Genomic DNA, 24,464 nt, shown 5'->3' with positions numbered 1-24,464 from the left:
CGTCCTCAATGCACTTATTGATAAAGCCAGTGACTGTGGTGTACTCCTCAATGCCATCGGAAGAATCCCGGAACATGTTCCAGTCTGTGATAGCAAAACAATCCTGTAGTTTAGCATCTGCTTCATCTGACCACTTTATTATAGACCGAGTCACTGGTGCTTCCTGCTTTAATTTTTGCATGTAACAGGAATCAGGAGGATAGAGTTGTGGTGGGATTTACTAAATGGAGAGAGAGGGAAAGCTTTGTATTCGTCTCTGTGTGTGCAATACAGGTGATCTAGAATGTTTTCCCTCCGGTTGGACATTTATCATGTTGATAGAGATTTGGTAGAACTGATTTAAGTTTCCCTGCATTAAAGTCACCGGCGCCTCCTCTGGTTTCCTGTTTGCTTATTTCCTTATACGTTTATTGTGCGGTCTTAGTGCCAGCATCTGTCTGTGGTGGTAAATAAACAGGCACGAAAAGTATAGCTGAAAACTCTCTAGGCAAGCAGTATGGCCTGCAATTTATCACAATATACTCTACTTCATGCGAGCAAAATCTAGAGACTTCCTTAGATTTCGTGCACCAGCTGTTGTTTACAAATATGCATAGACCGCCCCCCCTCGTCTTACCGGAGTGTGCTTTTCTATGTTGCAGGTGCAGCGTAATATCCATGTCGTCATTCAGCCACGATTCCGTGTGTCACGATCGTCGTAAGGAGCGGACCAAAATGCAGCATGGTATGTGTTCATGAGGATTTTTTTATTAAAGAAAGCACTGAACACTGAATACAAACTATACAAAACAATAAACGAATAACGACCGTGAAGCTATAATGAGAACTGTGCTGACACAAGCAACTAACATAGACAATAACCCACAACCCACAATGAGCCTGATGCGTATCAGGCCAAACACAGAAACAGACAAACTAGACATCCAACATAGAATGTCCATAGAATGTCCACTCAGATCACACCCTGACCAAAAAAAACATAGAAACATACAAAGCAAACTCTGGTCAGGGTGTGACACCGTGAAACACAGGATATTACAGTTTTTGATGTCCCGTTGGTAGGATATTCGTGATCGTACCTGTTGTCATTGCAAGTTGGCGAGTAATATTGACGGTAACTGCAGCTTTCCCACTCGCCTTCTGCGGGCCATCACGAGGCAGCCCACTCTGTGTCCTCTGTACCTGCGTCTCTTCCTCTTGCAAATAACGGGGATGTTGGCCATGTCGGGTGTTTGGAGAATGTCCTGTGCGTCCTGCTTGTTTAAGAAAAATCTTTGTCTAATCCGAGGTGAGTGATCGCTGTCCTGACATCCAGAAGCTATTTTTTGCCGTAAAATACGGTTGCAGAAACATTATGTACAAAATAAGTTACAAATAATGCACACAAAAAAACACATAGTAGCACAATTGGTTGGGCGCCCGTAAAACTGCTGCCATTTCTTCCGCCGCCATTTTGAAGTTTGACCAGATCAATGATATTTTACAGTAAACAAATTCACAACAGACTTTCAGCACTTACAGCACTTACACAAATGACTGATGATTGGCTGAGAGAAATTGATGATAAAATGATCTGTCTTGGAAGACGTCAGTACAGCTTATGACATTATTGATCATAGTCTGCTGCTGGAAAAAACATATGTGTTATGGCTTTACACCCCCTGCTATATTGTGGATAAAGAGTTACCTGCCTAACAGAACACAGAGGGTGTTATGGCTTTACACCCCCTGCTATATTGTGGATAAAGAGTTACCTGCCTAACAGAACACAGAGGGTGTTATGGCTTTACACCCCCTGCTATATTGTGGATAAAGAGTTACCTGCCTAACAGAACACAGAGGGTGTTATTTAATGGAAGCATGTCCAACATAATCCAGGTAGAATCAGGAAATCCCCATCTTTATTGGCTCTGAGTAAAGCCAGTGTGTCTGTGTATGCGGATGACTCAACACTATACACGTCAGCTACCACAGTGACTGAAATACTGCAACACTTAACAAAGATCTGCAGTTACTTTCAGAGTGGGTGGCAAGGAATAAATTAGTCCTAAATATTTCCAAAACTAAAATCATTGTATTTGGGACAAATCATTCAGTAAACCCTAAACCTCAACTAAATCTTGTAATGAATAATGTGAAATTGAGCAAATTGAGGAGACTAAACTGCTTGGAGTAACCCTGGATTGTAAACTGTCATGGTCAAAACATATTGATACAACTGCAGCTAAAATGGGGAGAAGTCTGTCTATAATAAAGCGCTGCTCTGCCTTCTCAACAAGGAAGGTCTACAGGGCATAGGTTTGTCGCACCTGGACTACTGTTCAGTTAGTCAGGTGCCACAAAAAAGGACTTGTAATTGGCTCAGAATTGGCTCAGAACAATTGGCTCAGAACAGGGCAGCACTGCTGGTCCTTGGATATACACAGGTAGAAAATATTAATAATATGCATGTCAATCTCTCCTGGCTCAAAGTGGAGGAGAGATGGACTTCATCACTACTTGTATTTGTGAGAAGTATTAACGAAAGCACCGAGCTGTCTGTTTAAACTACTTGCACACCCATGCATACCCCACAACACATGCCACCAGAGGTCTCTTCGCAGTCCCCAAGTCCAGAACAGACTGGGAGGCGCACAGTACTACATGGAACTCTATTCCGCATCAAGTAACTCAAGCAGGTAACATTTGATTTTAAAAAACAGATAAAAAATACACCCTTTTTTACTTAACTAGGAAAGTCAGTTAAGAACAAATTCCTATTTACAATGACGGCCTACACCGGCCAAACCCGGACCAAGTGTATGTCGCCCTATGGGACTCCCAATCACGGCCGGTTGTGATACAACCTGGAATCGAACCAGGGTCTGTAGTGATGCCTCTAGCACTGAGATGCCTTAGACCGCTGCGCCACTCGGCCGTGACGACTACAACAGAGACTAGTCTTGACTAGTCTTGACTAGTCTTTCAAAGCACGTCATGATGACAGATATGAGTGCTACGGGGCGATCGTCATTTAGTTCAGTTATCTTTGCCTTCTTGGTTACAGGAAAAAATGGTGGCCATCTTGACGCATGTGAGGACAGCAGACTGAGGATAACACAGTGCCACCGACGCAACCCGCTACCAAGGACTGTGGGCTCTCCTTCTCCGTGGCCGACGTGAGTAAGCCATTTAAACGTGTTAACCCATGTGCAGACCATCTGGCTGGTGTGTTTACGGACATATTCAGATTGAATGTCAAGTAAGGCTTCTCTCAAAGACTATTCCATGGCTATTTAAAAAAGTTCTTATAGACGAAAATAATGAAACACAATTCTAGCCCGGTTATGGATTGTAATAATACAACAAAAAATACAGCTTTTCTATTTATCTTCACATAAAACTAATTGGAACATAAAATCACTAATTTAACATGGTGAAGATAAAAACACAGAAAACAGAAGGCACAGTATGTGTGGATGGTGTGGTGTGTGGTGTGTGGTGTGGTGTGGTGTGGTGTGGTGTGGATGGTGTGGTGTGGTGTGGTGTGGTGTGGATGGTGTGGTGTGGTGTGGTGTGGTGTGTGGTGTGTGGTGTGTGGTGTGTGGTGTGTGGATGGTGTGGTGTGTGGTGTGTGGTGTGTGGTGTGTGGTGTGTGGTGTGTGGATGGTGTGGTGTGTGGATGGTGTGGTGTGTGGTGTGTGGTGTGTGGTGTGTGGATGGTGTGGTGTGTGGATGGTGTGGTGTGTGGTGTGTGGTGTGTGGTGTGTGGTGTGTGGATGGTGTGGTGTGTGGATGGTGTGGTGTGTGGTGTGTGGTGTGTGGTGTGTGGTGTGTGTGTGTGTGGTGTGTGGATGGTGTGGTGTGTGGATGGTGTGGTGTGTGGATGGTGTGGTGTGTGGTGTGTGGTGTGTGGTGTGTGGTGTGTGGTGTGTGGATGGTGTGGTGTGTGGTGTGTGGTGTGTGGTGTGTGGTGTGTGGTGTGTGGATGGTGTGGTGTGTGGTGTGTGTGTGTGGTGTGTGGTGTGTGGTGTGTGGATGGTGTGGTGTGTGTGTGTGGTGTGTGGTGTGTGGTGTGTGGTGTGTGGTGTGTGGATGGTGTGGTGTGTGGTGTGTGGTGTGTGGTGTGTGGATGGTGTGGTGTGTGGTGTGTGGTGTGTGGTGTGTGGATGGTGTGGTGTGTGGTGTGTGGTGTGTGGATGGTGTGGTGTGTGGTGTGTGGATGGTGTGGTGTGTGTGTGTGGTGTGTGGTGTGTGGATGGTGTGGTGTGTGGTGTGTGGTGTGTGGTGTGTGGTGTGTGGATGGTGTGGTGTGTGGTGTGTGGTGTGTGGTGTGTGGTGTGTGGATGGTGTGGTGTGTGGTGTGTGGTGTGTGTGTGTGTGTGTGGTGTGTGTGTGTGGATGGTGTGTGTGGTGTGTGGATGGTGTGGTGTGTGTGTGTGGTGTGTGGATGGTGTGGTGTGTGGATGGTGTGGTGTGTGGTGTGTGGTGTGTGGTGTGTGGTGTGTGGATGGTGTGGTGTGTGGTGTGTGGTGTGTGGTGTGTGTGTGTGGTGTGTGGTGTGTGGATGGTGTGTGTGGTGTGTGGATGGTGTGGTGTGTGGTGTGTGTGTGTGGTGTGTGGATGGTGTGGTGTGTGGTGTGTGTGTGTGGTGTGTGGATGGTGTGGTGTGTGGTGTGTGGTGTGTGTGTGGTGTGTGTGTGTGGTGTGTGGATGGTGTGGTGTGTGGTGTGTGTGTGTGGTGTGTGGATGGTGTGGTGTGTGGTGTGTGGTGTGTGGTGTGTGGTGTGTGGATGGTGTGGTGTGTGGTGTGTGGTGTGTGGTGTGTGTGTGTATTTTATGTTTGGGAAAGTGTGGCGTTGAGTGAGAAAGGAAATGGTTGCATATACCAGAACCAATGTATTGCTGTGACCGGGGGTGTGAGAGAGCTTTCAATGTTGTTCAGATGATGGATATACTTTTTATAATGAATTATACAACTGATTTATTTATTTATTGTCCTATCATGGTGGAATAGTGTTTTAAAATAAATTATACATTTAATTTATTTATTGTCCTTTCATAGGGAACTTCATTTTTTAAATAAATTATATATCTAATTTATTTATTTATGATCCTATATTGACAGAACGGTCCACAATCCTATACCCTAGACACGCACCTGAATGACCCAGATACTAAGGAAAAGTCCCTAACTGTTTGATGGGTCTGCTGTAAGCGGTTTGTATGCAGCCAAAATGTGGTCAGAGACCTAGAGCAGCACTGCCCCCTCAAGATTCTGAGCCTGCTTGGCAGAGTTGGTCCTGCAAAGCCATAGCCCCCTAAAGGGAGAGCATACTATACAAGGACATTCTCAAAGCTGCTAATGAGAACCTTGATGACCTTGTACCTAGCCGGTGGGGATTCCGGTGGGGTGCCCCCACCTGGCAGTAGCAGGGATGGCAACACGAGCTGCAGTAACCCATAGGGAGGGGGTCACACTCGGACATTCAGAGAGGGGGTATATTATTGTGACCCTGGTGGCACAAAATCAAAAGTCTGACTGCATGGAGATGCTTGGGATTATGGTAAATATACGGGGGACCGTGTTGTGGGTGTTTCAGGGAAAAGGTGTACATTTGACCTCCATCATCTAGGACTAATAAAATCTCTCAAGTTCTGCCCATTTTTCTTGCACAATCTTGCAGGCCTTCTCATACAGCTGCAACTGTATATGCATTCGTAAATCAGGACCTTTCTTGAGTTGGGCTCTGGGATGGTGCAACTGTTGAGAACGTGAGCCTATGGTTGTTTGGGGGGAATGTGGGTGTAAGGGTGTATGGGTATATGTGTGTATCCCACAACTGTTGCGAGTAATAGATGTTAGGGACTAATAGGATAATAAATCTTTGTATAATGTAATGGTAATAGCAAGACTGGTGAGAGGTAAAATTCTTTGCATAAATTGCCTACATTACTACAAATATTAATAGCAAATTATGGAAAATAAGAAACAGGATTTTCAAAATATATATACATTTTTTGATGGCTATATATAATACAAATCGAGGTGAGGGCGATAGAAATGCATTTGGCGGTTGATCTATTTCTGTTCTGTAAATGGCACTGTGTGCTCTTTTCGAAGGATGGATCCCAGTCTTTTCAGGGCTATGGGATACTGGGGGTCGGGGGTGGTCTGCCGGGCATTGGGATGACAACCCAACTCGGGATGAGGAGGGCTTTTAGCGGGTGGAATAGTGGGGACCAATTGGGGTTTTAATTAGTAGCATTGCAAATATGGTACAGTTATACTTCTCCTCTGTTCCACTGGGAATGTAGAGGTTAACCAAGGCCCTGTGTGTCCCCAGGTGCTCTCATTGTTGATTTTTGCAACCGTAATAGCCTTGGTTTCATGCATGTTAACATCAGAAGCCTCCTCCCTAAGTTTGCTTTATTCACTGCTTTAGCACACTCTGTCAACCCTGATGTGCTAGTTAAAACCTATGTCTACCCCCTACCTTTTCGAACATTCTGTTAAAAATCGCGCAACATTTCAGCGTCCTGCTACTCATGCCAGGAATATAGTATATGCATATGATTAGTATGTGTGGATAGAAAACACTCTGACGTTTCAAAAAATGGTTAAATCACGGCTGTGACTATAACAGAACGTGTGTCTCATCGAAAAGCGGAAGAAAAACTGATCACTGAAAACTGGAAAATATATCAATGCGCCACTTGCATGTATTGTCTATTAGAAAGCAAATTAAATGGGGCTGAGATTGCAAGTCCTACAGCTTCCACAGGATGTCACCAGTCTTGTCAATTGCCTGCACTTTGTTTCTTGGCCAAACGAGTAAGAGAGAGCCCATTCCTTCCGGTCTCCGACAGGATGTTTTGGATGAGAAATTTCCGGACATGATTTCAAGACGTGGAGCTATTGAATATACATCGCCCGTGATCAATTTGATAGATTATTAACGTTTACTAATACCTAAAGTTGGATTACAAAAGTATTTCGAAGTGTTTTGTGAAAGTTTATCGTCAACTTTTTTAATTTAAAAAAATGCGTTTTAAAAAGCAGTTTTTTCCTTGATCACACACTTTCCATAGCTCGATATTTAGGGTATATATGGACCAATTTAATCGAGAAAAAAAAAGACCCAATAGTGATGTTTATGGGACATCTAGGAGTGCCAAGAAAGAAGATCGTCAAAGGTAATGAATGTTTTATATTTTATTTCTGCGTTTTGTGTAGCGCCGGCTATGCTAATTATTTTGTTTACGTCCCCTTCGGGTATTTCGGGGTGTTGCATGCTATCAGATAATAGCTTCTCATGCTTTCGCCGAAAAGCATTTTAAAAATCTGATTTGTTGGCTGGATTCACAACGAGGGTAGCTTTAATTCAGGACCCTGCATGTGTGTTTTAATGAACGTTTGAGTTTTAACGAGTGCTATTAGCATTTAGCGTAGCGCATTTGCATTTCCAGATGGCTAGATGGGACGCATGCGTGTCGGGTCACGTAAGAGGTTAACAACATCCTAAAGATTGATTCTATACATCGTTTGACATGTTTCTATGAACTGTAATATAACGTTTTAACTTTGTCTGAACTTTCGACTGGACTTGCACGCACCTAGTGAGTTTGAATTTGTTTACTAAACGCGCTAACAAAAGGAGGTATTTGGACATAAATGATGGACTTTATCGAACAAAACAAACATTTATTGTGGAACTGGGATTCCTGGGAGTGCATTCTGATGAAGATCATCAAAGGTAAGTGAATATTTATAATGCTATTTCTGACTTCTGTTGACTCCACAACATGGTGGTGTATCTGTTTGGCTTGTTTTGTTGTCTGAGCGCTGTACTCAGATTATGGCATGGTGTGCTCTTTCCATAAAGTTTTTTTGAAATCTGACACAGCGGTCGTTGCATTAAGGAGCAGTGGAGCTAAAATTCCATGCATAACAGTTGTATCTTTTATCACTGTTTATTATGAGTAGTTATGTATATTGATGTGGCTCTCTGCAAAATCACCAGATGTTTTGGAACTACTGAACATAACATGCCGATGTAAACTGAGATTTTTGGATATAAATATGAACTTTATCGAACAAAACATACATGTATTGTGTAACACAAAAGTCTTATGAGTGTCATTTGATGAAGATCATCAAACGTTAGTGATTAATTTTATCTATATTTCTGCTTTCCTGCGGTTTCTGCTTTTTGTGACTCCTCTCTTTGGCTGGAAAAATGGCTTTATTTTTCTGTGACAAAAAAACATAATCGTTTGGTGTCCATTCGCTGTAAAGCCTTTTTGAAATCGGACACTGTGGTGGGATTAACAACAAGTTTATCTTTAAAAAATGGTGTAAAATACTTGTATGTTTGAGGAATTTTAATTATGAGATTTCTGTTGTTTGAATTTGGCGCCCTGCACTTTCACTGGCTGTTGTCATATCGATCCCGGTAGCGGGATTTCAGCCATAAGAAGTTCAAATAAAAAAGGAACCCTTGTCTGTATATTCCTTTTACAATAACCTGTTGCTGACGGAAGGTAAGTGTGAAATGTACTAAGATAGAGAAGTTAACTTGGGTGTCGGTCCTCGCAGAGCAGGGATGCACGATGAATGTGTGTGTGCATCAGTGTACCAAACACTGCCCGCGGCCAGTGACAGACTTTTCCGTCACATTACCTTCCTCCTCTCCAGACGCGACCAGGTTCGGGAGCCGGGATATACTTTTTAGGTAAGTCAGGAACCAATACACACAGTCAGTTAGGAAAGCATTGGCTAGACTTTTCAAACAGAAATTTGCATCCTGCAGCTTTAATTCCTAAATGTTTTGGAACACAGTAAAGTCCATGGAGAATAAAATTACCTCCTCCCAGGTGCCGACTGCACTGAGACTAGGAAACACTGTCACACTGATAAATCCACGATAATTGAGAATTTCAATAAGCATTTTTCTATGGCTGGCCATGCTTTCCACCTGGCTACCCCAACCCCGGCCAACAGCTCTGCACCCCTATTTCTAGTCTGTTCAACCTCTCTTTCGTATCATCAAAGATTTCTACAAATTGGAAAGTGGCCACTGTCATCTCCCTCTTCAAAGGGGGAGACACTCTAGACCCAAACTGTTATAGACCTATATCCATCCTGCCCTGCTTTTCAAAAGGCTTCGAAAGCCAAGTGAACAAACAGATCACCAATCATTTCAAATCTCATACAATCTTCACACAACCGCTATAAAATCTGGTTTCCGAGCTGGTCACCTCAGCCACGCTCACGGTCTTAAACAACATCATAACTGCCATCGATAAAAGACAGTACTGTGCAGCCGTCTTCATTGACCTGGCCAAGACTTTCAACTCTGTCAATCACCGTATTCTTATCGGCAGACTCAACAGCCTTGGTTTCTCTAATGACTGCCTCGCCTGCTTCACTAACTACTTCTCAGATAGAGTTCAGTGTGTCAAATCAGAGGGCCTGTTGTCCGGACCTCTGGCAGTCTCTATGGGGGTGCCACAGTGTTCAATTCTCGGGCCGACTCTTTTCTCTGTATATATCAATGATGTCGCTCTTGCTGCGGGTGATTCTTTAATCCACCTCTATGCAGGCAACACCATTCTGTATACATCTGGCCCTTCTTTGTCAAACCTCCAAATGAGCTTCAATGCCATACAACACTCCTTCTGTGGCCTCCAACTGCTCTTAAATGCTAGTAAAACTAAATGAATGCTCTTCAACCGTTCGCTGTCCGCCTGACTAGCATCACCACTCTGGACATAGAATATGGACACCTATAAATACATTGGTGTCTGGCTATACTGTAAACTCTCCTTCCAGACTGACATTAAGCATCTCCAATCCAAAGTTAAATCTAGAATCGGCTTACTATTTCGCAACAACGCCTCCTTCACTCATGCTGCCAAACATAACCTCGTAAAACTGACTATCCTACCGATCCTTGACTTCTGCGATGTCATTTACAAAATAGCCTCCAACACTCTACTCAGCAAATTAGATGCAGTCTATCACAGTGCCATCCGTTTTGTCACCAAAGCCCCATATACTACCCACCACAGAGACCTGTATGCTTTCGTTGGCTGGTCCTCTACATATTCATCGCCAAACCCACTGGCTCCAGGTCATCTATAAGTCATGCAGGTCATGCTAGGTAAAGCTCCGCCTTATCTCAGCTCACTGGTCACCATAGCAACACCCACCCCGTAGCACACGCTCCAGCAGGTATATTTCACTGCTAACATCTGCTAACCAATAACATTTGATTTGATTCGATTTATTAGGAGAACCCTTTGAAGAACCATTTTTGGTTCAAGGTAGAGCCCCTTTTGCTCCAAGTAGAACCCCGCCGGGTTCCATGTTGTACGCTTTTCCACAGGGAAATGGTTTTATCAGGAACCAAAAATAGTTTTCCTATGGGGACAGCCAAAGAACCCTTTCTTCTAAGAGTGAAATACGTTTTAAGACTTTTTTTTCAGGTAGATGTTTTTTTAAACAGCTTTTCATCTGCTTTAGACACAAAACCACCAAATGTTTTAGATGGAAAATGGTTGAAAAATGGTTTTATGCTTTAATTTCCCCAAAATATAGACTTTAATTTGACGTGCTCCTAGTCTATGAACTTCAAGTGTTGGTGCTCATGGGTCCATTTACATGTAAATTACTTATGGTGACTCACCACACAGAGGGTGTGCCTCCTCACCTTACCCACGACTGGGTAAGCACTCGCCAAGTCCCTCCAGGTGCTCTTACAAGCAGGAGTCTCAAATCTCACGCTACTCTTCCCCATCACACAGACTGCACTTGGACAGCAGGACCGTAATGCACAGTATCAGGAAACGGACAGCAGCTGACATTTGGGAGCTCTTTTAGCACAATAGGTCCAATCCTCTACTGATGACAACAAGAAAAAACCCATGCAGTGCGTTGATTCATGTGATAATGGAAGTAACAGCAGTTAATGCCTTACTTGACACAGGCTCAGGTACCTCTATTCCAGATCATTTCAGACAGTCTATTTCAGCTTGCGTTCTCGCCCCCCAGTGATCCTAGTCCTCCTAGGCCCCCTAATCCTTCTAGGCCCCTGTCCCACTCGGACCCTCAAGTCCCCTCAGTTCCCCTCTTAGTCCCCCACTGAGTATAGTGATAGTCTGAGTATTGTGAAAGTCTACTAACTGAATATAGTGACAGTCTTCTGAGTATAGTGACATTTTCATTCCCCATTCACATGAGTAAAACAACATCTGTGGAACACCGCATCAAAAACAGGTGACACCACACCTCCCCAGCTAGGCAGGTCATCTTGCTAGCAGAATGTGGCAAGCTACTAAAACAGGATGTGATTGAGAAATCCCATAGTCCAAGTGTCAATGCCTATGGTGTGAAGAAAGAGGATGAAACCGTTTCTGTTTCTGATTAAAGATGCCTTAATAACCTCTTAGTGCGGAAATCCCGTTAAAACGGGATCAAATTCGACAACATCCGGTGAAATTGGAGCGTGGTAAATTCAAAATACAAATTCGTAATATTCAACATTCATGAAAATACAAGTGTCTTACATAATTTAAAAGCTTAACTTCTTATTAATCCAGCCTCTTTTTCAAAAAGGCATTACGGCGAAAGCGATTATCTGAGGACAGCACCCCGCATACAAAAGCATTACAAACATTTTCCAAACAAGCAGAGGCATCATGAAAGTCAGAAATAGCAATAAAATAAATCACTTACCTTTGAAGATCTTCCTCCGTTTGCAATCCCAAGGGTCCCAGCTACACATCAAATGGTCCTTTTGTTCGATAAAGTCCTCCTTTATATACCCAAAAAGTAAGTTTAGTTGGCGCGCTTGATTCAGTAATCGACCTGTTTCCCTCGTTCAAAATGCATATAAAGGAATCCCAAAAGTTACCAATAAACTTCGTCCAAACAAGTCAAACAACATTTCTAATCAATCCTCAGGTACCCTAATATGTAAATAAACGATAAAATGTAAGACGGGAGAATAGTATGTTCATTACCGGAGATTAATAATGAAGTGAGCGTCCTCATCCACGGGTGCCACAAACCTACAGTCAAATGGGAGTCACCTAGAAAAAGTACAAATTCTATTTTTCAAAAAAGAAGCCTAAAACTCTTTCTAAAGTGTTTTCTAAAGACTGACATCCAGTGGAAGACCTAGGAACTGCAATCTGGGAGGTATTCCTTTGATTTTCCCAATAACAAGGATTTGAAATGGCAGACACCTCAAAAAATAAAAATTCCGGATGGATTCACCTCTGGTTTTTGCCTGCCATATCAGTTATGTTATACTCACAGACATTATTTGAACAGTTTTAGAAACTTCAGAATTTTTCTACCCAATACTACCAATTATATGCATATCCTAACGTCTGGGCCTGAGTAACAGGCAGTTTACTTTGGGCACGTCAGTCATCCAAATTTCCGAATACTGCCCCCGGCTCTCAATAAGTTTTTAAGGCTGTCATAATAAAGGGTTAGGGTTAGTGCCCACAATGCTCATCACTAAGCTAAGGACTCTGGGACTAAACACCTCCCTCTGCAACTGGATCCTGGACTTCCTGATGGGCCTCCCCCAGTCTACCACACTGATCCTTAACACTGGGGCCCCTCAAGGGTGTGTACTTAGTCCCCTCCTGCATTCCCTATCCACCCATGACTGCGTGACCAAACACAACTCCAACACGATCATTCAGTTTTCTGGCAACACATCAGTGGTAGGCCTGATCACCGACAACGTTGAGACGGCCTATAGGGAGGTGGTCAGAGAAATGGCAGTGTGCTGCCAGGACAACAACCTCTCCCTCAATATGAGCAAGACAAAGGAGCTGATTGTGGACTACAGGAAAAGGCAGGCCGAACAGGCCCTCGTTAACATCGACAGGGCTGTAGTGGAGCGGGTCGAGAGTTTCAATTTCCTTGGTGTCCACATCACCAACAAACTATCGTGGTCCAAACATACCAAGACAGTTGGGAAGAGGGCACAACAAAACCTATTCCCTGTCAAGAGAATGAAAATATTTGGCATGGGTCCCCAGATCCTCAAAAGGTTCTACAGCTGCACCATCGAGATCATCCTGACTGGTTGCATCACCGCCTGGTATGGCAATTGCTTGGCATCTGACCGTAAGGCGCTACAGAGGGTAATGCGAACGGCCCAGTACATCACTGGGGCCAAGCTTCCTGCCATCCAGGACCTATACAATAGGCGGTGTCAGAGGAAAGCTCATAAAATAGTCAAACTCCAGTCACCCAAGGTATAGACTGTTTTCTCTGCTACAACACGGCAAGCAGTACCGAGCGTCAAGTCTGGGACCAAAAGGCTCCTTAACAGGTTCTACCCCCAAGCCATAAGACTGCTGAACAGTTAATGAAACCAGGCTATTACATTTGTTATGTTCTGTTAATTACTGATGTCCCCTTTAAGGATGGAGCGCCCTATGATGTCCCCTTTAAGGATGGAGCGCCCTATGATGTCCCCTTTAAGGATGGAGTGCCCTATGATGTCCCCTTTAAGGATGGAGCGCCCTATGATGTCCCCTTTAAGGATGGAGCGCCCTTGGTCATGCGCAGTATTGTTCTATGTTATTCTGGTACTAACTAGTTTGAGTAAATGTGAAGCTCCAGTTCAATTGCTTGTATTCCGAGTCTTTCTTATTACATAAATAAGTACTAAGTGTTAAGACACTACAATGGCGACGAGGATGATTACCTGCAGTGTGCATCACGAATACAGATGGAGCTCGTAGGAAGAGAGGAAGATTTTGACCCTGTAGCACAATAGCTAGCAAGCAGTGAAGACGAGGGGAGAGCTGACGAGAACGAGGCGGCAGATCAAAGACCCGTGGAGCCGGAGGTAAAGAGAATGGCTAGCATCGGGAAAATAGATGTGTTTGATGACACGAAAGAAAACTGGGCAACTTACATTGAACGACTGGAACAGTACTTCATTGCAAACGACATTGCTGATAACAAAAGAGTACCAGCGTTGTTGAGTTTAATTGGCCCAAAAACATACAGTTTGCTAAGAGATCTGACTGCCCTTCTGAAGCCCTCAAATAAAAGATTTACAGAGATTGTGGAGATATTGCAAAATCACCTATCACCTAAACCACTCCTCATCGCGGAACGTTTTCGTTTCCACAAGAGAGATCAGAATGAGGGGGAGGGTGTTAGTACATATGTAGCAGTGTTGAAGAAACTGTCTGAACATTGCCAGTTGGGAGAGAACCTAAATGACACATTAGGGATAGATTTGTTTGTGGACTGAAACATGAACACATTCAAAAACGTTTGCTCACAGAATCAGAGCTCACGTTTGCAAAGGCTGTTGAAATTGCTGTGGCTATGGAAATTGCGACTAAAGATACATTTGAGTTGCAAAGTAAAAGAAGTACTGACCTGTCACAAATTTCCCTGCACAAGTTTTCACGCAGTCGACAGCGCCCCCGTGTGGCCGAAAAATGCAACAGGTGTGACAGAGATGGTCACAGAGCAGAGGACTGCCGTTTCAAAGACAAAATTTGTCACAAATGCAGTAGAAGGGGGCACATTCAAAGAGCATGCAAAGCAAAGAGAACAGTGGCAGTGATTCAGATGAATGATTAATTGGTACAATGGAGTTAAACACAGTGACTTCTCCCAGCAGTAGCATAATATGGGTGACACCAGATATCGAAGGCAACCCCCTCAAAATGGAGCTGGACACAGGATCTGCAGTGTCTATAATTTCCACTACTGTCTACAATGAGCACTTTAAGGCTATCAAGCTGAAGAACACAAATGTGTTGCTGAAGACATACTCAGGAGAGAGATTGAGCCCAATGGGGGCGTTGCAGGTCAGAGTGCATTATGGGGGGCAAACACAGCAGTTACAGCTGTATGTGGTGCCTGGAACTGGCCCCCCCATTATTTGGCAGGGAATGGCTTTCAAAAATAAAGCTGAATTGGTGTGACTTGAAAATGCTCCACACGTTCCAGTCCAAAGAGAAAGGCACAGACCAAACACTGGAACACTTGCGGAAGAAATACAACACAGTTTTCAGTGATCAGATGGGAACAGTAAAAGGCTTCACAGCAAAACTTGTACTAAGAGATGACGCAACCCCAAAATTCTGCAAAGCCAGATCTGTTCCATATTCCCTGAGACCAAAGGTGGAAGCGGAAATCGATCGCTTGCAGGATACAGGGATCCTGACGAAAGTGGATAGAAGCGAATGGGCCACACCCATAGTTCCTATTGTGAAGAAAGACAGGTCTGTTAGAATGTGTGGGGACTTCAAGGTAACTGTGAATCCAATGTTGCATGTGGACCAAACCCCCTACCACGCCTGGATGACATCTTTGCTGCACTAGCTGGTGGGAAACACTTCAGTAAAATCGATCTGAAACAGGCTTACCTGCAGCTACCGGTTGAAGAGAGCTCCAAACAGTACCTGACAATAAACACACACAAAGGTCTATACAGGTATAACCGCCTGGTTTTTGCCATTGCATCAGCCCCAGCCATTTGGCAACGAACTATTGACCAGATTTTGCAAGGAATCCCAGGAACCCAGTGTATCCTGGATGACATGATCATAACAGGACGCACCGACAAAGAGCACCTGGCTAACCTGGAAGAGGTCCTGAAAAGACTGAAAGAGTATGGTCTACAGGCAAACTTAAAGAAGTGTGAGTTCTTCAAAGACAAGATTGTCTTCTGTGGACATGAGATTGACTGCAATGGATTGCACAAAACACAGGACAAAATCGAGGCAGTGGTACAGGCACCACGACCACAAAATATCACAGAAGTGAGATCTTTCACGTGACTGATCAATTACTACAGAAGATTCCTCCCAAACCTTTCAGCAGTACTCCAGCCTCTAAATCAGCTCCTGGAAAAGAATAGGACATGGCGGTGGACAGAGCAGTGTGACAATGCATTTCTGGAGGCAAAACGGCTCATAACATCTGAACAGGTCCTGATGCATTACGACCCTGAAATGCCAGTGAAGTGGGCTTGTGATGCGTCCCCTTATGGATTAGAGTCCTTTCACACACACTGAAAGATGGGTCAGAGAGGCCAGTTGCATTTGCGTCACGAACATTGAATGATGCAGAGAAAAACCACTCACAAATCGACAAAGAAGCACTGGCACTAGTGTGGGGCGTCAAGAAATTCCACGCATACCTATATGGCAAGCGTTTTCACACTGGTTACAGATCACCAGCCGTTGCTTTCCATTTTCAGTCCAAAGAAAGGCATTCCGGCAATGACAGCAGCCAGGTTACAGCGATATGCCCTGTTCCTTGCCAGTCAATGACAGCAGCCAGGTTACAGCGATATGCCCTGTTCCAGTCATATGTATGACATTGAGTTTAAGCCGTCATCCCTCCACACAAATGCAGATGGATTATCCAGACTGTACAAGAGAAAGACAAAGGAGGGTGGATGCAGTGGACATGTTCCATACCGCTCAGCTTGAGGCCCTACCAGTCACAAGCACAGTTATCAAACAGGAGACAAGGAAAGATGTGACCTTGTCAAAAGTGTACACCTACACCATGTCAGGATGGCCAGCTACTGGCAGAAAGGAGCTGACTCCGTATTTCCAGCGGAGAAACGAAAGTACAACGTACCAAGGATGTTTGATGTGGGGAATGAGAGTCATGATACCTCAGAAATGCCAACATCTAGTCTTGCAGCAACTACATGAAGGTCATGTTGGAATTGTCAAAATGAAGCTGCTCGCAAGGAGCCACTTCTGGTGGCCAGGTCTGGACCAACAGATAGAAAATATGGCAAAGAACTGCCTGCTCCTGTCCCAGTCCACTCATGGGAATGGCCCGCAGAGCCATGGCAGAGAATTCATGTGGACTACGCTGGTCCCTTTGAAAAGCACATGTTTCTGGTTATAGTTGATGCCCATTCCAAATGGCCAGAGGTGTTTTGCACTGACTCCTCCACCTCAGCTCAGACGATAGAGTGTCTCAGAACAACGTTTGCACGCTTCGGTTTGCCACTGCAGCTGGTAAGTGACAACGCGCAAGCTTTTGTAAGTGACGAGTTTACAAGATTCATGTCAGTAAATGGAATCAAACACTCAACCTCAGCTCCGTACCACCCTGCCACCAATGGGCTGGCAGAACGCTTTGTGCAAACCCTAAAGAAAGAACTCCGTGCAGCAAAACGAGACGAAGGGACTTTGCAAACAAAACTGGCCAAGTTCCTGGCCTCCTACCGAAACACCCCACATGCCACAACAAATGAAAGCCCAGCCGCACTGATGTTCGGGAAGCCTCTCCACACACAGCTGGACATCATGAAGCCAAACAGGCGTAATGAAGTGCTGAACAAACAAGCCAAGATGCTCTCCGGTGGCCGGGAGCGCCATCTCCAAACAGGACAGGAAGTGATGGTGCGAGACTACAGAAGAGGAGGGAAATGGACAAGAGGGACCGTACACACACAAACGGGACCCAGAACTTACCAGGTTCAAGTGAGCCCAGACATAATGTGGCGGCGTCACATTAACCAAATGCATTCCACGGAAAACAGCACAACAATCGAGAGAGAACAGGCACAGCGAGCTCCTTAGAGTGACACACAGGGAACTGTAGAGGACGGTGGGGCAGTAAAGAGACCCCAGGCTGAAAGAAGGGAACGTGTTGATGAAGTTGCTGCTATAGCAGACGCTATAATGGAACAAGCACACACTGAGGATGTTCAGGAGCCTCCAGACAATCTGAGGCGCTACCCGGAACGAAGGCACCGTCCACCAGACAGACTAGACTTATAAACAAACAAACAAAAACTAACTGTTCAAGTTCAAATTAAAAGATGCAAAATAACTATACAACAAGTTCTGGGAAATATTTCAGTTGTGGTTTGGTAAAAGTAACTCTGATTGTATAAGAGAAGGAATGTTATGTTCTGTTAATTACTGATGTCCCCTTTAAGGATGGAGCGCCCTTGGTCATGCGCAGTATTGTTCTATGTTATTCTGGTACTAACTAGTTTGAGTAAATGTGAAGCTCCAGTTCAATTGCTTGTATTCAGAGTCTTTCTTATTACATAAATAAGTACTTAGTGTTAAGACACTACAACATTGATCCCCTCAATTTGTTTTGTACACTGCTGCTACTCGTTGTTTATTATCTATGCATAGTCACTTCACCCCTACCTACGTGTACAAATTATCTCTAACCTGTACCTCAATACACTGACTCGGTACCAGTACCCCCTGTATATAGCCTTGTTATTGTTATGTTATTGTGTTGCTTTTTACTTTTAGTTTATTTGGTAAATATTTTCTTAACTCTTCTTGAACTGCACTGTTGGTTAAGGGCTTGTAAGTAAGCATTTCACTGTAAGGTCTACACTTGTATTTGGTGCATGTGAAATACAGTTTGATTTGATATATAAAATGTATATTGATATGTGTGGTCGTAACATGATTTTGTGACAACAATATCATGTGACTTTATCAAGTGTCCACCACATAAATATATGATGCTTGCATCTGTGTCACGCCTTGGTCATAGTGTTTTGTGTTTTCGTTATATAGTTGGTCAGGCCAGGGTGTGACATGGGTTTATGTGTTGTGTTTCGTATTGGGGTTTGTATTATTTGGGATTGCGGCTGATTAGGGGTGTGGTATAGGTTTGACTGCCTGAGGCGATTCCCAATCAGAGTCAGGTGCTTGTCGTTGTCTCTGATTGGGAACCGTATTTAGACAGCCTCAGTTTCGCTTTGTATTTCATGGGTGTTTGTTCCTGTCTCTGTGTTGTAGTCACCAGATAGGCTGTAATTAGTTTCACGTTCTGTTTGTTGTTTTGTATTCTGAGTTATTTCATGTACCGCATTTCATTCATTAAAGTCATGAGTAACCAACACGCTGCATTTCGATCCGACTCTCTTTCCACAAACGAAGAACGCCGTTACAATCTGTTTATGTACTGTACATGTGCACTTCACTCAGGTTTCAACTCCGGTTGCATGGCCTTAACTTATGTATGGAATACTAAGTGCATGTGTAACAGTATATAAAGTACGCTAATATACTTGTGTGAAGGCATTTGGGCAGTGGTCAAAAGTACTTAAGTAAAACTACTTAAGTATTTTGGGAGAGTATCTTTACATTACTTGACTATTTATATTTTTGCCAACTTTTACCTCACTACATTCCGAAAGAAAAGAATGTACTTTTTGCTCCATACATTTTCCCTGACACCCCAAAATACATTTTGACAGGAAAATTGTCCAATTCACACACTTACCAAATCAAATTGTATTTGTCACATGCACAGTGAAATGCTTACTCACAAGCCCGTAATTAACCAACAATGCAGTTCTATGAAAATCCCCCCCCCCCCAAAAAAACAGTAAGAGATAAAAATAACAAATCATCAAAGAGCAGCAGGAAATAACAATAGCGAGGCTATTTACAGGGGGTACCGGTGTCGAGGTAATTGAGGTAATATATACAGTGCCTTGCGAAAGTATTCGGCCCCCTTGAACTTTGCGACCTTTTGCCACATTTCAGGCTTCAAACATAAAGATATAAAACTGTATTTTTTTGTAAAGAATCAACAACAAGTGGGACACAATCATGAAGTGGAACGACATTTATTGGATATTTCAAACTTTTTTAACAAATCAAAAACTGAAAAATTGGGCGTGCAAAATTATTCAGCCCCCTTAAGTTAATACAAGGCACTGTACATGTAGGGAGAGTTATTATAAAGGGGCTAGGACCATTCCCCCCAGAAATGTCCGAAAACTTGCAGGTGCCTTGGTGGAAGAGTGGAGTAACATCTCACAGCATGAACGGGCAAATCTGGTGCTGTCCATAAGGAGGAGATTCACTGCAGTACTTAATGCAGCTGGTGGCCACACCAGATACTGAGTGTTACTTTTGATTTTGACCCCCCCCTTTGTTCAGGGACACATTATTCTATTTCTGTTAGTCACATGTCTGTGGAACTTGTTCAGTTTATGCCTCAGTTGTTGAATCTTATGTTCATACAAATATTTACACATGTTAAGTTTTCTGAAAATAAACGCAGTTGACAGTGAGAGGACGTTTCTTTTTTTTGCTGAGTTTATACGTATATATGTCCCCCCACTTCTAAAACCAAAGTTGCGCACCTGGTCAGAGGACGTAAACTTAGAAAGCATTAGCCACTGATGCTATAGTTAGTACCTAAATAGCTACGTTAGCAACCTAGCTAGCCAACTAGCTAGCTAAGTACCAGTGTTGTACAACTATTCTCAGTGATGTGACGCTACACAAGCAGCACAACAGATATTGCGATGAACAAAACTCAGTGCTCACAGTCACACACCGTATCTGCGCATGTGCACGAGTTCCCTTCCCTAGCTAAAATGTTTGGTGTTTTTGCAAATGGTTTTACCTAAGTTATTTGAATTCTCCAAGTGTCTGAGACTTCGACAACTTGAGCTCCATTGGTTAGGTGGTAGCTAGCTAATTTAATATTAGCTGGCTAGCTAACTATGTTTAGACATAAGTCTGCCTAACATTACTTCACGTTGCTTAGGCCTACAGCCTGTTTTAAGTGTATTTGCAACAGACCACCAAACTTAATGTAGGCATAGGGTGCTACTCAAATTGAGGTTTAGAAACGAAGTACAGTTCGTTTAGAAACTAAGGTTCAGATTACACATAACATTTACAGTGAGATAACAGAGACTGCTGTCAGCATGTTGTGAAGCTAGCCACAATAATGATTAGCCAGCCACAATAGTTGGTTTTACGGTTTGCCTTCAAAATAAAATTCCCTTAGTCAAACTGATGCAAACTGATTCAAATTGTGGCATCGTGCCATATTTCAGCCAAATAATCCTAAACAAGATTGGAATACTATATCGAGCTTCCGGTGCCGACAGAGATGGCCGCCTTACATTAGTACCCCAGGTTATCTTAGGTTTCATTACATACAGTCGAGAAGAACTACTGAATATAAGATCAGCGTAAACTCACCATCAGTACAACCAAGAATATGTTTTTCGCGATGCGGATCCTGTGTTCTGCCTTACAAACAGGACAACGGAATGGATCGCATGCAGCGACCCAAAAAAACGACTCCGAAAAAGAGGGAAACGAGGCGGTCACCACTCCCTAGCATTCTTCTTGCCAATGTCCAGTCTCTTGACAACAAGGTTGATGAAATCCGAGCAAGAGTACCATTCCAGAGGGACATCAGAGACTGTAACGTTCTGTGCTTCACGGAAACATGGCTCACTGGAGAGACGCTATCCGAGGCGGTGCAGCCAACGGGTTTCTCCACGCATCGCGCAGACAGAAACAAACACCTTTCTGGTAAGAAGAGGGGCGGGGGCGTATGCCTTATGGCTAACGAGACATGGTGTGATGAAAGAAACATACAGGAACTCAAATCCTTCTGTTCACCTGATTTAGAATTCCTCACAATCAAATGTAGACCGCATTATCTACCAAGAGAATTCTCTTCGATTATAATCACAGCCGTATATATCCCCCCCCAAGCAGACACATCGATGGCTCTCAACAAACTTTATTTAACTCTTTGCAAACTGGAAACCATTTATCCGGAGGCTGCATTCATTGTAGCTGGGGATTTTAACAAGGCTAATCTGAAAACAAGACTCCCTAAATTTTATCAGCATATCGATTGCGCAACCCGGGGTGGAAAAACCTTGGATCATTGTTACTCTAACTTCCGCGACGCATATAAGGCCCTGCCCCGCCCCCCTTTCGGAAAAGCTGACCACGACTCCATTTTGTTGATCCCTGCCTACAGACAGAAACTAAAACAAGAGGCTCCCACGCTGAGGTCTGTCCAACGCTGGTCCGACCAAGCTGACTCCACACTCCAAGACTGCTTCCATCACGTGGACTGGGATATGTTTCGTATTGCGTCAGATAACAACATTGACGAATATGCTGATTCGGTGTGCGAGTTCATTAGAACGTGCGTTGAAGATGTCGTTCCCATAGCAACGATTAAAACATTCCCTAACCAGAAACCGTGGATTGATGGCAGCATTCGCGTGAAACTGAAAGCGCGAACCACTGCTTTTAATCAGGGCAAGGTGTCTGGTAACATGACAGAATACAAACAGTGCAGCTATTCCCTCCGCAAGGCTATCAAACAAGCTAAGCGTCAGTACAGAGACAAAGTAGAATCTCAATTCAACGGCTCAGACACAAGAGGCATGTGGCAGGGTCTACAGTCAATCACGGACTACAGGAAGAAATCCAGCCCAGTCACGGACCAGGATGTCTTGCTCCCAGGCAGACTAAATAACTTTTTTGCCCGCTTTGAGGACAATACAGTGCCACTGACACGGCCTGCAACGAAAACATGCGGTCTCTCCTTCACTGCAGCCGAGGTGAGTAAGACATTTAAACGTGTTAACCCTCGCAAGGCTGCAGGCCCAGACGGCATCCCCAGCCGCGCCTCAGAGCATGCGCAGACCAGCTGGCCGGTGTGTTTACGGACATATTCAATCAATCCCTATACCAGTCTGCTGTTCCCACATGCTTCAAGAGGGCCACCATTGTTCCTGTTCCCAAGAAAGCTAAGGTAACTGAGCTAAACGACTACCGCCCCGTAGCACTCACTTCCGTCATCATGAAGTGCTTTGAGAGACTAGTCAAGGACCATATCACCTCCACCCTACCTGACACCCTAGACCCACTCCAATTTGCTTACCGCCCAAATAGGTCCACAGACGATGCTATCTCAACCACACTGCACACTGCCCTAACCCATCTGGACAAGAGGAATACCTATGTGAGAATGCTGTTCATCGACTACAGCTCGGCATTTAACACCATAGTGCCCTCCAAGCTCGTCATCAAGCTCGAGACCCTGGGTCTCGACCCCACCCTGTGCAACTGGGTACTGGACTTCCTGACGGGCCGCCCCCAGGTGGTGAGGGTAGGCAACAACATCTCCTCCCCGCTGATCCTCAACACCGGGGCCCCACAAGGGTGCGTTCTGAGCCCTCTCCTGTACTCCCTGTTCACCCACGACTGCGTGGCCACGCACGCCTCCAACTCAATCATCAAGTTTGCGGACGACACAACAGTGGTAGGCTTGATTACCAACAACGACGAGACGGCCTACAGGGAGGAGGTGAGGGCCCTCGGAGTGTGGTGTCAGGAAAATAACCTCACACTCAACGTCAACAAAACTAAGGAGATGATTGTGGACTTCAGGAAACAGCAGAGGGAACACCCCCCTATCCACATCGATGGAACAGTAGTGGAGAGGGTAGCAAGTTTTAAGTTCCTCGGCATACACATCACAGACAAACTGAATTGGTCCACTCACACAGACAGCATCATGAAGAAGGCGCAGCAGCGCCTCTTCAACCTCAGGAGGCTGAAGAAATGCGGCTTGTCACCAAAAGCACTCACAAACTTCTACAGATGCACAATCGAGAGCATCCTGGCGGGCTGTATCACCGCCTGGTACGGAAACTGCTCCGCCCTCAACCGTAAGGCTCTCCAGAGGGTAGTGAGGTCTGCACAACGCATCACCGGGGCAAACTACCTGCCCTCCAGGACACCTACACCACCCGATGTTACAGGAAGGCCATAAAGATCATCAAGGACATCAACCACCCGAGGCACTGCCTGTTCACCCCGCTATCATCTAGAAGGCGAGGTCAGTACAGGTGCATCAAAGCTGGGACCGAGACACTGAAAAACAGCTTCTATCTCAAGGCCATCAGACTGTTAAACAGCCACCACTAACATTGAGTGGCTGCTGCCAACACACTGACACTGACACTGACTCAACTCCAGCCACTTTAATAATGGGAATTGATGGGAAATGATGTAAATATATCACTAGCCACTTTAAACAATGCTACCTTATATAACGTTACTTAACCTACATTATTCATCTCATATGCATACGTATATACTGTACTCTATATCATCGACTGCATCGTTATGTAATACATGTATCACTAGCCACTTTAACTATGCCACTTTGTTTACATACTCATCTCATATGTATATACTGTACTCTATACCATCTACTGTATCTTGCCTATGCTGCTCTGTACCATCACTCATTCATATATCCTTATGTACATATTCTTTATCCCCTTACACTGTGTATAAGACAGTAGTTTTGGAATTGTTAGTTAGATTACTTGTTGGTTATTACTGCATTGTCGGAACTAGAAGCACAAGCATTTCGCTACACTCGCATTAACATCTGCTAACCATGTGTATGTGACAAATAAAATTTGATTTGATATGATTTGATTTATAAATGTGTTTATGTACAGAATGTGAAATGTTTTATTGTGAAATACTATCAATACTCCTCATGCACCTTTTCAGGAACTACTAACACTTTTGCCATCTTATAACAACTGCTCAACTCCAACATTTACCAACAATGAACAACAGTGCCTAGCTTGAGCCCTGGTATTGTTACTTGCAGCTTT

General features: G+C 44.2%; 1 protein-coding gene and 1 pseudogene across 1 annotated transcript in view; one reads left to right on the top strand and one right to left on the bottom strand.

The window, feature by feature from the left end:
• The window catches only part of LOC115124611 (claudin-34-like), a 32,607-nt gene that overhangs the window by 5,577 nt on the left and 2,566 nt on the right, over positions 1-24,464 (bottom strand). The gene's annotated exons all lie outside the window — the stretch shown is intronic.
• On the top strand, positions 14,918-16,019 carry LOC135564588 (uncharacterized protein K02A2.6-like; annotated as a pseudogene).

The sequence above is a fragment of the Oncorhynchus nerka genome, linkage group LG25 (assembly GCF_034236695.1).
Source record: "Oncorhynchus nerka isolate Pitt River linkage group LG25, Oner_Uvic_2.0, whole genome shotgun sequence".
Lineage (NCBI taxonomy): Eukaryota > Metazoa > Chordata > Actinopteri > Salmoniformes > Salmonidae > Oncorhynchus > Oncorhynchus nerka.
Note: the sequence above shows the minus strand (reverse complement) of the source record. Positions and strands in the feature narration are given on the sequence as shown.